The sequence below is a fragment of the Haliotis rufescens genome, unplaced genomic scaffold, assembly GCF_023055435.1.
Source record: "Haliotis rufescens isolate VD_foot unplaced genomic scaffold, xgHalRufe1.0.p SCAF_6, whole genome shotgun sequence".
Taxonomy (NCBI): domain Eukaryota; kingdom Metazoa; phylum Mollusca; class Gastropoda; order Lepetellida; family Haliotidae; genus Haliotis; species Haliotis rufescens.
The window spans coordinates 9,999,902-10,014,069 of NW_025964334.1; the positions used below are offsets into that span (position 1 = coordinate 9,999,902).

The window sequence follows — 14,168 nt, forward strand, 5'->3', positions numbered from 1 at the left end:
TGATTTATCGCTGGGCCTGATTTGCAAGGAAGCAAGTTCAGCGTTGTTTTGTCTATGAATTAAAGAGCGTGTCAGCTTTGAACGCGGGCAGGCAATCCTGGCGAATGGAGAACACCTAGCTTGGTTCATTTTCCGAGAGGGTAGGTAGGTGGCCACTCCCAGTTAAAAAGGCTCGTGGTCTTCACACGGCACATCGCGCCAGTCAACATGGGCACAGCGCTATGAGTGAGAATATCAAGGTGCGGTGCATTTTCACATGTGTGAGAGGCAGCCATTCTTTCTCTGGCAGATCACAAGCCGGCTGTATGGGTTGCGTGAGTGGACTTTCTATTGTTTGTGTATGGTACCGTTTTCAAAGAAGGATGTTATGAAACATTTCTATTCAAATAATTCATTAAATCATCGTATGTGCTGTTTAAGCATCGCCAGTGATTTCCTAGTCTGTCTTACAGACACTGATACATTTATATCAACTACAGCCCATGCAAGTCTATAATGTTTGGCAAGTCTAGATTACTGCAGTATCTGAAAATGAAGAGAATCACTGGGCTCCCTTTTTTATTAGATTTTTATTAAGATAACTGAACAACTGTTTTTTTCTGTACGATATGTTCATTTCAGAGACTATATGTTAGTCTAGTGATGTCCGTGTTTAGCTTTGATGAACTGAACGCCCATGTGTGTTAATATTAGTCAATGTCATTGTCACTTGACATTATTGAAAGATATGTTGTTGGTGTTTGGACTCTCGATAAAGACCGATAGGTGTCCTCGATATCAGCTCGAGGCTTGGGTGCAGCGATGTGCCGGAATTGCCCGAACAAATCTCAGTTTCATAAGAGGGGTATGCACACGAATGTTATATAACTGTTCATATTACCGTTAGTCTCGGGTAACAGTAGCTGATCCCCATAGCTTAGCAGCATTGTCTCATGACGCCAATATGTTGAAAGGTAATGAGACCCTTTTAGTGTGGTCCATCAGTCTATTATATTTCTTTTTGGATTCTGAAATATTTAGGTTATTTATTTAATGTATCGACAGTGTATGTAATAACAGCAGACGGATAATATTGTATTCCCACAAAAGTATATAATCCGGCGGCATGTTTAATTGGCTTCCTCGTCGTGCGTTCCCTGTCCGTCATGCTGTTACAGTATTATCAATGTGTTGTTATTAATTAACCTACTCATGTTAATCCTTTCATGGGGGATAAGTGTTACCGTTAATACTTCACCTACTATATATAATTACGTACCATGTTAATTACTCAGTGACCTGTGAAGATCCGGGTTAGTATAGGTCTTCAGCAACCCATGCTTGACGTAAAAGGCGACTATGTTGTACGAGGCGACTAACGGGATCGAGTAGTCAGGCTCGCTGACTTGATTGATGCATGTCATTGTATTCCAATGCGGCCTAAAACAACAAACAAACATACACATACACACATGTTTGTAATGTGCCAAATTAAGTTATACATGTAGACTTTAAAAAATATGATAAGCATGTCCATTGCATTAATACAATGCGAGTCAACATATTCCATTAATCTAATGACCATTTCTACGAGCGTACGTTCGCTATTTTGCAAGAAAGCAAGGTGCATTGGCGATAAGTAGACTTTGTGTAATGACATTTAACAGTCACGCTCACCCATCAATTATTGAACGACTGTTAGTCGTAACGTGCATGCGTGAGTTAAAATATGTGTTCTGTATGACGGTGTAACCTCGTGCCCGTCGGCGAGGGTCGCTGAATAGGTCCCCAATAGCATGACTTGCGTTTGCGGCGTCACACAATACTCACATATTTTCTCTGCAAAACACAACAACGCAAAAGTGATTTTAGAAGTATTTAACATAATCATATAAATAATCAACAGATGGTAATCGATTGTTCAAAATTTGCCCACATGATCGTCATTGACCCATGTTCCATATAACACATTTTCAAGATCATCTGTTCTCAGTATCTTTCATGGCCACCATTAGAGTCCAAAACTGACTGGCATCGTCGTCCCATGGAAGCAATCAGTTGCCAAATTGTGACATGCGGAATGTTCACCCATTCTGCCTGCAGTCCTTGTGCCAGCTGTCGGAGGTTCTGTGGATGTTGCTGACGTTCTCGCAGTCGTTGATCCAGTGCATCCCGTAGATTTTCGATTGGGCTTAAATCTGGAGGCCTGGAGGCCATGGTAGTTGTGATGCCTGAAAAAGGCTGTTGTCAGTCTTGCCGTGTGAGGTCGGGCGTTGCTTTCTTGGAAAATGACGTTCGCTTGTTTCATAATGGGAAGTAAGTGTTGTCGAAGAATCTCACTCGTGTACCGTTAAAATTCCTTAGAAGTTGCACCAAGACTGTTTTACCAGTGTAGGAGATGGCTGCCCACAACATTACACTACCACCACCGAATCTGTCCACTTACTGTATGCAGATTAGTGCATAACGTTCCCCGCGACGCCTGTAAACACGACGTCTACTATCCGCATGGCGAAACATAAAAACGTGAATCGTCACTGAACCAAACTTCTCCATCGCAGTTGTGGTCATACTCTGTGACCTTGACGTCGCAGCCGACGATGTAGGTCCGTAAGAATGACACTGGTCGTCTAGCGCGAAATACCTTCAGCGCGGAAACGGTTCCTCACTGTCTGAGCCAGATCCGTGAAGACCCGGGGTAGAATAGATCTTCAGCAACCCATGCTTGCCGTAAAAGGCGACTATGTTGTCGTAAGAGGCGACTAAGGGGATCGGGTGGTCAGGCTCGCTGACTTAGTTGATGCATGTCATTGATCACATATTGCGTGGTTCGATGATCATGGTATTAATCACTGGCTTGTCTGGTCAAGACTCGATAATTTACACCGTCATATAGCTGGAATATTGCCGAGTGCGGCGTTAAACAACCAACCAACCAACCAGCCAAAAGCAACCACCTCAGCAATCCTGGTTTTGCCGTAGTTGTAGAGGTGGCCGTGGTGGTTCTTCCACGTAAGTGACGTAGCTGTATGAATTTGACCTGTGCTCTAGTAGTGGGGGGCACGGGTGGCCCAGTCGTCTAAGGCGCCGCGATTCGCTGTGCAGAGTTGCGTCCCTTGGGCACGCCAGAAACCTATGATTGTGGGTTCGAATCCCGATTCGCCCCGATTATGTTTCTAGGTTTGTCAGCACCATACCCGTGCTCGTGGGTTTCACCGAAGTGGTAAACGTCTGAGACCTGCATCACTTCGGGCTTTCCTCCCACATTAAGCTGACACGCCGTGATATGACTGGAATACTGTTAAAAGCGGCGTTAAACCTAACTCTCACTCACTCACTCACTCTAGTAGTGATACGTGGTCGCCCGGATCTGGGAAGGTCACGTGTTGTCCCGTGTGTCTGATAACGGTTACACAGTCTTGTAATGGTGCTTGGTGCTACATGGAAACAACTATCTGCAGCTGAAGATGATTCTCCTGTTTGCAGTCGGCTGATGGCGTCGTTGCGTTGTGCTTCCGTCAGAAGTCGTGGCATGTCTTTCGCGATCGCTGTTCACTTGTTGGAACATTGTGATGGCATCCAAATGAAAACCCAACTTTTTTATAGCCCAAAAGTGATCTTGCCCGTGTATGTCATGTTAGTGTGTTCGGCGCCAATCTCGCGTGGTTGTGTTTTTGTGAGTTTTCCACCTTTTCACAAAATTTCTGCAGTACCTCATTCTTTTCACACAAACCAATCCAATCCATGCAGAAATGTTTGGTATTAATTTTGTAGAGGATGTCAGCAACACTTACAGATATTTACAATTTTACTACTTTTACGTTTCCTTTTTTTGCAGAATATAGTCATACAATGTGGGGATTCCGGGTTAGAATAATTCCACAGCATCCCTCATATGTCGTACGAGGCGACTTAATAAATCGGTCAGATTCGTTGACTACGATCGAAGCATGTCTCGAACACCAAATACATACCAATATGTTCCGGGTGTCCAATTTACGAGCGTTTACAAGTGTCAAACTTTAATTTTGACACTTGTGAACGCTCGTAAATTTCTATTTCGATTAAATTCTCAATAAATGTTATAATTTATGTTTGACGCAGTTTAGCAATATTTCAGCAATATCACGATGGGGACACCAGAAATTGGCTTCACACATTGTACCCGTGGGGAATCGAACTGGAACATTCAGCGTGACGAGCGAACGCTTTAACCACTGGATAAGCCCCCCCCCCCCCCCCCCCCCCTCCCCCCCCTCCCAATGTATGCAGAACATGTGGTGATGAATCCGGGTCACTCGTGTCCTACCAACTTGACACACATTCCGTACACATAAGTCAACGTCTCATCCCCGCACTCATGATCGGTCGCTACCACTCGCCCTTTGTTCATGAAAACCTGCGTCTATTTGCATATCTAGCGTGACGGTTCATAGGGTGAGTTGTAGAAGTTTATTTCAGGGGTGGAAATTTATGAAACAGTTATCAACTGTTTGTTGCCTCCTCCCAGTTAGAATTTTGTTTGTTTGTTGATGTTTAGCTCCAAGTGAAGTAATATTCAGGTAGATGACGCCTGCCTGCAAATTATCGAGTTAGGCTCAGACAATCCAGTGATTGACATTATGAGCAACGATCCATGTTGACGGGGTGAGATGGCGCGCAGCCAAAACAGAACGGACCTTCAATAAAAAATCGCGGTGTCGTGTCACAGGATTGTCTGGTCCAGGTGCAGGTGTATTCTACGGTGCGGCGTTAGGCAACACACAGTTACTTTTTTATGAAAAAAATAGAAGATAACTATTTTAGTAATGTGTCACACTTTGCATTTACAGTGTATAAAATCATGATAGTAACAAAAGTAAAACAAGCAAAGTCCAGCGTCATATGGCTAACGAGACACAAGTGATATAAAATATCAAATATTATTAAAATAATGTATATACATGTGTACTAATAAAATAATTGCACGAATGTCACAACTGAGATTCAATATTGAATAAATTATATCGTCATAGAAAGGAGAGTAGCACTTAAGAAGAATGAGTTCCACGTGTGTACATGGTGTGGAGAGTTGCGGCAAGGGATTGTGAAAAAAAATCATTAATCATTACATAACATAATTTATCAATAGATTCCATAAAAAGAGACCCGTGAAGATTCCGGGGTAGAATAGGTCTTCAGCAACCCATGCTTGCCGTAAAAGGTGAGAATGCTTGTCGTAAAAGGCGACTAACGGGATCGGGTGGTCAGGCTCGCCGACTTGGTTGATGCATGTCATCGATCCCAACTGAGTGGATCGATGCTCATGATGTCAATCACTGGATTGTCTGGTCCAGAGTCGACTATTTACAGACCACCGTCATATAGCTGGAATATTGCTGAGTGCGGCGTTAAACAACACACAAACAAACAAACAAAACGTCGCTAAATATAAGTACAGTAATCTTGGACGTGACGTTAAACCCAATTTCACCTCACTTCTATTGGATTTTAACAAGGAGATCATTTTACTTACAGAAATGATTTTGTAAAATATATAAATAGGTAGAAATTCCAAATGTTAAAATAGTCACATTGAAAAAAAGTAATGGTTTTTATCACTTTGTTCATTACGCTTACATAATGTATATCGTTTTATCGTCAGGTTTCATATTATTATTATATTATTTCATCTTCCTTTCTTAATTGGTAGTTGGTGACACAACGTTCTAAATTTTAACAGATTCAAGTAATGTTGCCTGGACAGTTTTAATAGATAGCATTCAAGGTACATGGGTTTCTGAATAATTCATAGCTTGCTTTCAATTGTCTTCTTACATCTGAATGCCATTTCTGTATAAACAGATCAAGGGGATGTATGCGATGTATCTAATGATGGATAGCTTTCCCTTTTTGCCAATGTACGTGGATCCAACACCTTCATCACATGGTTACCCAGTCTCTGGGCTGTTGTGATGCTGACATGTACAGTTGTGTAACTTGTCAGAAAAAAACATTGATTTCCATGTGCAGAATCAACTACTGTGTACTGCGTCATAGTATCGCGTTACATGGTTCTGATCGATTTCCCAAACGTTTGCCAATATTTCATTTCAGGTTTATTGAAAATTCATGGATTCTGTTTAATTTGAAAAAACCCCACCATCGACGGTACATGAGTATAAATTACAATATAGTTTATATACATAATAAGACGAGTGAGGGGAATCGGCTCGCTTAGCAGAGGTACCACGGTACACGACAAACCAATGCAAGACCGGAGTGCAAATACAGTCAGTTTATTAGACAGCCACGGAATCATTTTATATATAATCAGTCAACAGAAGAATGTTTACAATCAATTTTTAGAGAAGATTTACAATCAGTTATAGAGAGGTACATATATGTGAAGAACATAAGATGAACATGATATTGAATCATTCCACAAGATGTTTACATGTACAACATTAGTCACGATATATATTCCAAGTTTACATATGACTGAATATAGTATACCCGACACACTCCAGCTAATACATTACCCGAGTGGGCATTCTCACAAGATACATATAGCTCAGCCCCAATACATATTCCAAACGGTAAGCAGCGTAATACAGTTAATAGAATTGGCATAATCTATACAAAGAAGTTGTACATGGGAATCTCTAAGATACACATTCAAGTATGACGCCAATTGAACTTGCAGGTATTGCCAAGGGTAAAAGCATATAGTTAAGAATTAACATAGTACAAGATAGTAATGTTTCTTACCCGAGTGAATAAACAGTCAGTTTATTAGACAACCACAGAATGATTTGCAACTGTCTGTCGTCCGTATTTATACCTATTCTAGCTACTACAGATAATCTCATTGACTGATTAAACTGACGATAAAGTGTTTATTGCGAACTTTAGTGGCGTGAATTATAAACAGAATTATATAATTTAGTTTGACCGAGGCATTGATGTTAAAGGTGTTAATAAGTTAAGTTTAGTAAGAATAATAGTTTACCAGTTGCTGGTATGCAACGAATGTATACGCGGTACGGGTGATTAGTTAGTTGTAATATTCCCTTATTTCACAATTTCCAATTAAAAAATGTGGCTTTTAACGTGATAAAATATGTGTCAAACTTTGTCCATTTTCCCCATGTTAATATAAATAACATACAAGACGGCTTCTACATAAATTATATCAAATAATATATATTTATCATGTAATCCATGGCTGTTGACAAAAGTAATTTCATTAAGTGCTTTGGTGGAATACATTTTGGAGGTAAGTGTGTTTAAGTGCAGGTACATCTGATGGAGTCATTGTTCATCAAAATGATGAAATATGTAGCCATTCATATTTAATTAGCATATTGAGAAGTTGTTGTGGCTTTAGGGCTTCGCACCTAAACAGATAATGGATTTCGTCTATGTAATGGAATTCCACTCTATATCCTCGTACGCAAATTGCCATGATCGTGATTAAATAACTACAGAATATTTTCATTTTCCCAACGCACAATTTACATCAACCTTCAATATGAGAACACCACTACCACGTTAATGTAACATATATATATACAGGACTGTAATTGTTGCCAACACTGGGGGATATAATTCAGGTGACACAACTTAGCTTGTGTACCCGTCTAACACGCAGATTAAATGACAATAAAACTACGTTCAGGCCAGTCATGTCAAAGTCTCCGTGACTCAGACACACGGGGGAAACAGCTGCTTGCAGGTCAGACAATGTACGTCCTTAATGAGGTAGCGTCCAGGGAGGTCAGACGTGTTAAGTTAGGTCAGTATGTTAATGGGGTGAGGTAGGTCAGTATGTTAATGGGGTGAGGTGGGTCAGTATGTTTACGGGTTGTGGTAGGTCAGTATGTTAACGGATTGAGATGGGTCTGTATGTTAACGGTTTGTCAGTATGTTAACGGGTTGTGGTAGGTCAGTATGTTAATGGGGTGAGGTGGGTCAGTATGTTAACGGGTTGTGGTAGGTCAGTATGTTAACGGGTTGTGGTAGGTCAGAATGTTAATGGGGTGAGGTGGGTCAGTATGTTAACGGGTTGTGGTAGGTCAGTATGTTAACGGATTGAGATGGGTCTGTATGTTAACGGTTTGTCAGTATGTTTACGGGTTGTGGTAGGTCAGTATGTTAATGGGGTGAGGTGGGTCAGTATGTTAACGGGTTGTGGTAGGTCAGTATGTTAACGGGTTGAGGTGGGTCAGTATGTTTACGGGTTGTGGTAGGTCAGTATGTTAACGGATTGAGATGGGTCTGTATGTTAACGGTTTGTCAGTATGTTAACGGGTTGAGGTAGGTCAGTATGTTAATGGGGTGAGGTGGGTCAGTATGTTAACGGGTTGTGGTAGGTCAGTATGTTTACGGATTGAGATGGGTCTGTATGTTAACGGTTTGTCAGTATGTTAACGGGTTGAGGTAGGTCTGTATGTTAAAGGGTAGAGGTAGGTCTGTATGTTACCGGGTTGAGGTAGGTCTGTATGTTAACTGGTTGCGGTAGGTCTGTACGTTAACGGGTTGAGGTAGGGCTGTATGTTAATGGGGTGAGGTGGGTCAGTATGTTTACGGGTTGTGGTAGGTCAGTATGTTAACGGATTGAGATGGGTCTGTATGCTAACGGTTTGTCAGAATGTTACCGGGTTGAGGTAGGTCTGTATGTTAAAGGGTAGAGGTAGGTCTGTATGTTACCGGGTTGAGGTAGGTCTGTATGTTAACGGATTGCAGTAGGTCTGTACGTTAACGGGTTGAGGTAGGGCTGTATGTTAATGGGGTGAGGTGGGTCATTATGTTAACGGGTTGGGGTAGGTCAGTATGTTAACGGGTTGTGGTAGGTCAGTATGTTAACGGATTGAGATCGGTCTGTATGTTAACGGTTTGTCAGTATGTTAACGGGTTGAGGTAGGTCTGTATGTTAAAGGGTTAAGGTAGGTCTGTATGTTAACAGGTTGGGGTAGGTCTGTATGTTAACGGGTTGAGGTAGGTCAGTATGTTAACGGGTTGTGGTAGGTCAGTATGTTAACGGGTTGTGGTAGGTCAGTATGTTTACGGATTTAAATCGGTCTGTATGTTAACGGTTTGTCAGTATGTAAACGGGTTGAGGTAGGTCTGTATGTTACCGGGTTGAGGTAGGTCTGTATGCTACCGGGTTGAGGTAGGTCTGTATGTTAACGGGTTGCAGTAGGTCTGTACGTTAACGGGTTGAGGTAGGGCTGTATGTTAATGGGGTGAGGTGGGTCATTATGTTAACGGGTTGGGGTAGGTCAGTATGTTAACGGGTTGTGGTAGGTCTGTATGTTAACGGATTGAGATCGGTCTGTATGTTAACGGTTTGTCAGTATGTTAACGGGTTGAGGTAGGTCTGTATGTTAAAGGGTTGAGGTAGGTCTGTATGTTAACAGGTTGAGGTAGGTCTGTATGTTACCGGGTTGAGGTAGGTCAGTATGTTAACGGGTTGTGGTAGGTCAGTATGTTAACGGGTTGTGGTAGGTCAGTATGTTAACGGATTGAGATCGGTCTGTATGTTAACGGTTTGTCAGTATGTAAACGGGTTGAGGTAGGTCTGTATGTTGCCGGGTTGAGGTAGGTATGTATGTTACCGGGTTGAGGTAGGTCTGTATGTTAACGGTTTGTCAGTATGTAAACGGGTTGAGGTAGGTCTGTATGTTAAAGGGTTGAGGTAGGTCTGTATGTTAACAGGTTGGGGTAGGTCTGTATGTTACCGGGTTGGGGTAGGTCTGTATGTTTCCGGGTTGGGGTAGGTCTGTATGTTAACGGGTTGAGGTAGGTCTGTATGTTACCGGGTTGAGGTAGGTCAGTATGTTACCGGGTTAAGGTAGGTCAGTGTGTTAACGGGTTGAGGTAGGTCTGTATGTTAAGGGGTTGAGGTAGGTCTGTATGTTAGCGGGTTGAGGTAGGTCAGTATGTTAAGGGGTTGAGGGAGGTCTGTATGTTACCGGGTTGAGGTAGGTCTGTATGTTAACAGGTTGGGGTAGGTCTGTATGTTACCGGGTTGAGGTAGGTCAGTATGTTAACGGGTTGAGGTAGGTCTGTATGTTAACGGGTTGAGGTAGGTCTGTATGTTAACGGGTTTGGGTAGGTCTGTATGTTACCGGGTTGAGGTAGGTCTTTATGTTACCGGGTTGAGGTAGGTTTGTATGTTAACAGGTTGAGGTAGGTCTGTATGTTACCGGGTTGAGGTAGGTCTGTATGTTAAGGGGTCGAGGTAGGTCTGTATGTTAACGGGTTGAGGTAGGTCTGTATGTTAAGGGGTTGAGGTAGGTATGTATGTTAACGGGTTGGGGTAGGTCAGTATGTTAACGGGTTGAGATGGGTCTGTATGTTAATGGGTTGTCAGTATGTTAACTGAGTGTCTGTGTGAACGTGTTGAGGAAGGTCATTGTGTTAGCGGGTTGACGTAGGTCAGTATGTTAACGCGTTGATTGAGGTAGGTCTGTATGTTAACAGGTTGGCTGTGTGGTAACGGGGTGTCAGTAAGTTAACGTGTTTAGGTAGGTCTGTTTGTTTGCGGGTTGAGGTAGGTCTGTGTGTTAACTGGTTGAAAAAGTTGAGTATGTTAACGGGTTGAGGTAGGTCTGTATGTTAAGGGGTTGAGGTAGGTATGTATGTTAACGGGTTGGGGTAGGTCAGTATGTTAACGGGTTGAGATGGGTCTGTATGTTAATGGGTTGTCAGTATGTTAACGGATTGTCTGTGTGAACCTGTTGAGGTAGGTCATTGTGTTAGCGGGTTGAGGTAGGTCAGTATGTTAACGCGTTGATTGAGGTAGGTCAGTATGTTAACGGATTGAGATCGGTCTGTATGTTAACGGTTTGTCAGTATGTTAACGGGTTGAGGTAGGTCTGTATGTTAAAGGGTTAAGGTAGGTCTGTATGTTAACAGGTTGGGGTAGGTCTGTATGTTAACGGGTTGAGGTAGGTCAGTATGTTAACGGGTTGTGGTAGGTCAGTATGTTAACGGGTTGTGGTAGGTCAGTATGTTTACGGATTTAAATCGGTCTGTATGTTAACGGTTTGTCAGTATGTAAACGGGTTGAGGTAGGTCTGTATGTTACCGGGTTGAGGTAGGTCTGTATGCTACCGGGTTGAGGTAGGTCTGTATGTTAACGGGTTGCAGTAGGTCTGTACGTTAACGGGTTGAGGTAGGGCTGTATGTTAATGGGGTGAGGTGGGTCATTATGTTAACGGGTTGGGGTAGGTCAGTATGTTAACGGGTTGTGGTAGGTCTGTATGTTAACGGATTGAGATCGGTCTGTATGTTAACGGTTTGTCAGTATGTTAACGGGTTGAGGTAGGTCTGTATGTTAAAGGGTTGAGGTAGGTCTGTATGTTAACAGGTTGAGGTAGGTCTGTATGTTACCGGGTTGAGGTAGGTCAGTATGTTAACGGGTTGTGGTAGGTCAGTATGTTAACGGGTTGTGGTAGGTCAGTATGTTAACGGATTGAGATCGGTCTGTATGTTAACGGTTTGTCAGTATGTAAACGGGTTGAGGTAGGTCTGTATGTTGCCGGGTTGAGGTAGGTATGTATGTTACCGGGTTGAGGTAGGTCTGTATGTTAACGGTTTGTCAGTATGTAAACGGGTTGAGGTAGGTCTGTATGTTAAAGGGTTGAGGTAGGTCTGTATGTTAACAGGTTGGGGTAGGTCTGTATGTTACCGGGTTGGGGTAGGTCTGTATGTTTCCGGGTTGGGGTAGGTCTGTATGTTAACGGGTTGAGGTAGGTCTGTATGTTACCGGGTTGAGGTAGGTCAGTATGTTACCGGGTTAAGGTAGGTCAGTGTGTTAACGGGTTGAGGTAGGTCTGTATGTTAAGGGGTTGAGGTAGGTCTGTATGTTAGCGGGTTGAGGTAGGTCAGTATGTTAAGGGGTTGAGGGAGGTCTGTATGTTACCGGGTTGAGGTAGGTCTGTATGTTAACAGGTTGGGGTAGGTCTGTATGTTACCGGGTTGAGGTAGGTCAGTATGTTAACGGGTTGAGGTAGGTCTGTATGTTAACGGGTTGAGGTAGGTCTGTATGTTAACGGGTTTGGGTAGGTCTGTATGTTACCGGGTTGAGGTAGGTCTTTATGTTACCGGGTTGAGGTAGGTTTGTATGTTAACAGGTTGAGGTAGGTCTGTATGTTACCGGGTTGAGGTAGGTCTGTATGTTAAGGGGTCGAGGTAGGTCTGTATGTTAACGGGTTGAGGTAGGTCTGTATGTTAAGGGGTTGAGGTAGGTATGTATGTTAACGGGTTGGGGTAGGTCAGTATGTTAACGGGTTGAGATGGGTCTGTATGTTAATGGGTTGTCAGTATGTTAACTGAGTGTCTGTGTGAACGTGTTGAGGAAGGTCATTGTGTTAGCGGGTTGACGTAGGTCAGTATGTTAACGCGTTGATTGAGGTAGGTCTGTATGTTAACAGGTTGGCTGTGTGGTAACGGGGTGTCAGTAAGTTAACGTGTTTAGGTAGGTCTGTTTGTTTGCGGGTTGAGGTAGGTCTGTGTGTTAACTGGTTGAAAAAGTTGAGTATGTTAACGGGTTGAGGTAGGTCTGTATGTTAAGGGGTTGAGGTAGGTATGTATGTTAACGGGTTGGGGTAGGTCAGTATGTTAACGGGTTGAGATGGGTCTGTATGTTAATGGGTTGTCAGTATGTTAACGGATTGTCTGTGTGAACCTGTTGAGGTAGGTCATTGTGTTAGCGGGTTGAGGTAGGTCAGTATGTTAACGCGTTGATTGAGGTAGGTCTGTATGTTAACGGGTTGGCTGTGTGGTAACGGGGTGTCAGTAAGTTAACGTGTTTAGAGTTAGATAGGTCTGTTTGTTTGCGGGTTGAGGTAGGTCTGTGTGTTAACTGGTTGAAAAAGTTGTGTATGTTAACGGGTTGAGGTAGGTCAGTGTGTTAACGGGTTGGGGTGGGTCAGTATGTGGACAGATTGAGGTTGGACTGATTGTTTACGGGTTGAGGTAGGTCTGTTTGTTAGCGGGTTGAGGTAGGTCTGTATGTTTAAGGGTTGAGGTAGGTCTGTTTATTAACGGATTTAGAGAGTCTTTCACAAGTCTACGACACCTCAGCTCGGTTCGCATCCCTCAGGCGTGCCTGCAGGTATGATCCTGGGTTCGAATCCCACATTTGACCTGATTATGCGTTTTGATTGTCAGCATCATACCCGTGCCCGTGGGTTTCAAAGTGATAAACGTTAGCTCCCACATTAAGCTCACACGCCGTGATATAACGGAAATACTGAGGCGTTATTGTCTTGTCAATTGACTAGCCCGCGCATGTGTTTGTGACGGGGGCCACCAATGGGACAGGATACGATCACCTTTTCGCGAACCCCAATATCTCTTTGATAGTGATTCATAAAGTCTTGCTTTTTGATATTGTCGGAATTGTACAACGGATGCAGCTTTTTGCAGATGTTTCTTATTATGGAGAGGGTTCTGTCACATAGCATCGAAATTCATCCCATCATTGATACCATTGGTCAGATCTCAGTGAGCACTCAGTGATTGCATCAGTTCCCTCTGTCGAGATATAGTGTCTGCGTGTGCCTGCATGCATGCCTGACTGTATAGGTGGAATTTTACATCAGTAACTTATCTTTAATGTGCCTTGCTTACTTCCAATATAGTGTACGTATGAGATATATAGACTATGTTGACTCGCATTGTATTAATGCAAAGGACATGCTTATCATATTTTTTAAAGTCTACACGTATTACTTTGTTTGGCACATTACAAACATGTGTATATATGTATGTATGTGTGTTTGTTGTTGAGCGCCGCACTAAGCAATATTCCCTGTAAATCATCGAGTCTGGATCAGACAACCCAGTGATTGACATCATGAGCATCGATCTACGCAGTTGGGATATGATGACATGCATCAACTAAGTCAGTGAAGTTGACCACCCGATCCCGTAAGTCGCCTCTTACGACAAGCATAGTCACCTTTTACGGCAAGCATGGGTTGCTAAAGACCTATTCTACTCCGGACACTTCACGAGACATGTATATATGAAGTGTAATTCAAAGGTTTCATTTGATATTCATTTACGCTACATAATTATTAGCAGGCGAACCTGTACGTTTAATTGCCTATGTGGGTGATATATGACACTTCACTCTTCTATTCATTCGTTTATTCTTTCAATCAGTACTTACCTTATCTTACCTCACCTTACAC

General features: G+C 42.7%; 1 protein-coding gene across 4 annotated transcripts in view; it reads left to right on the forward strand.

Moving 5' to 3' along the window:
• The window catches only part of LOC125374752 (alpha-1,6-mannosyl-glycoprotein 4-beta-N-acetylglucosaminyltransferase-like), a 49,426-nt gene that overhangs the window by 12,768 nt on the left and 22,490 nt on the right, over window positions 1-14,168 (forward strand). The window contains exon 1 of one of the 4 annotated variants that reach the window (XM_048386158.1): window positions 6-314. The exons of 2 other annotated variants lie outside the window; for them this stretch is intronic. The gene's annotated coding sequence lies outside the window, so the exon portion shown is untranslated. Of the gene's footprint in view, window positions 1-5; window positions 315-14,168 lie in introns of those variants that run through there. One more of the 4 variants, XM_048386161.1, reaches the window with a different exon arrangement.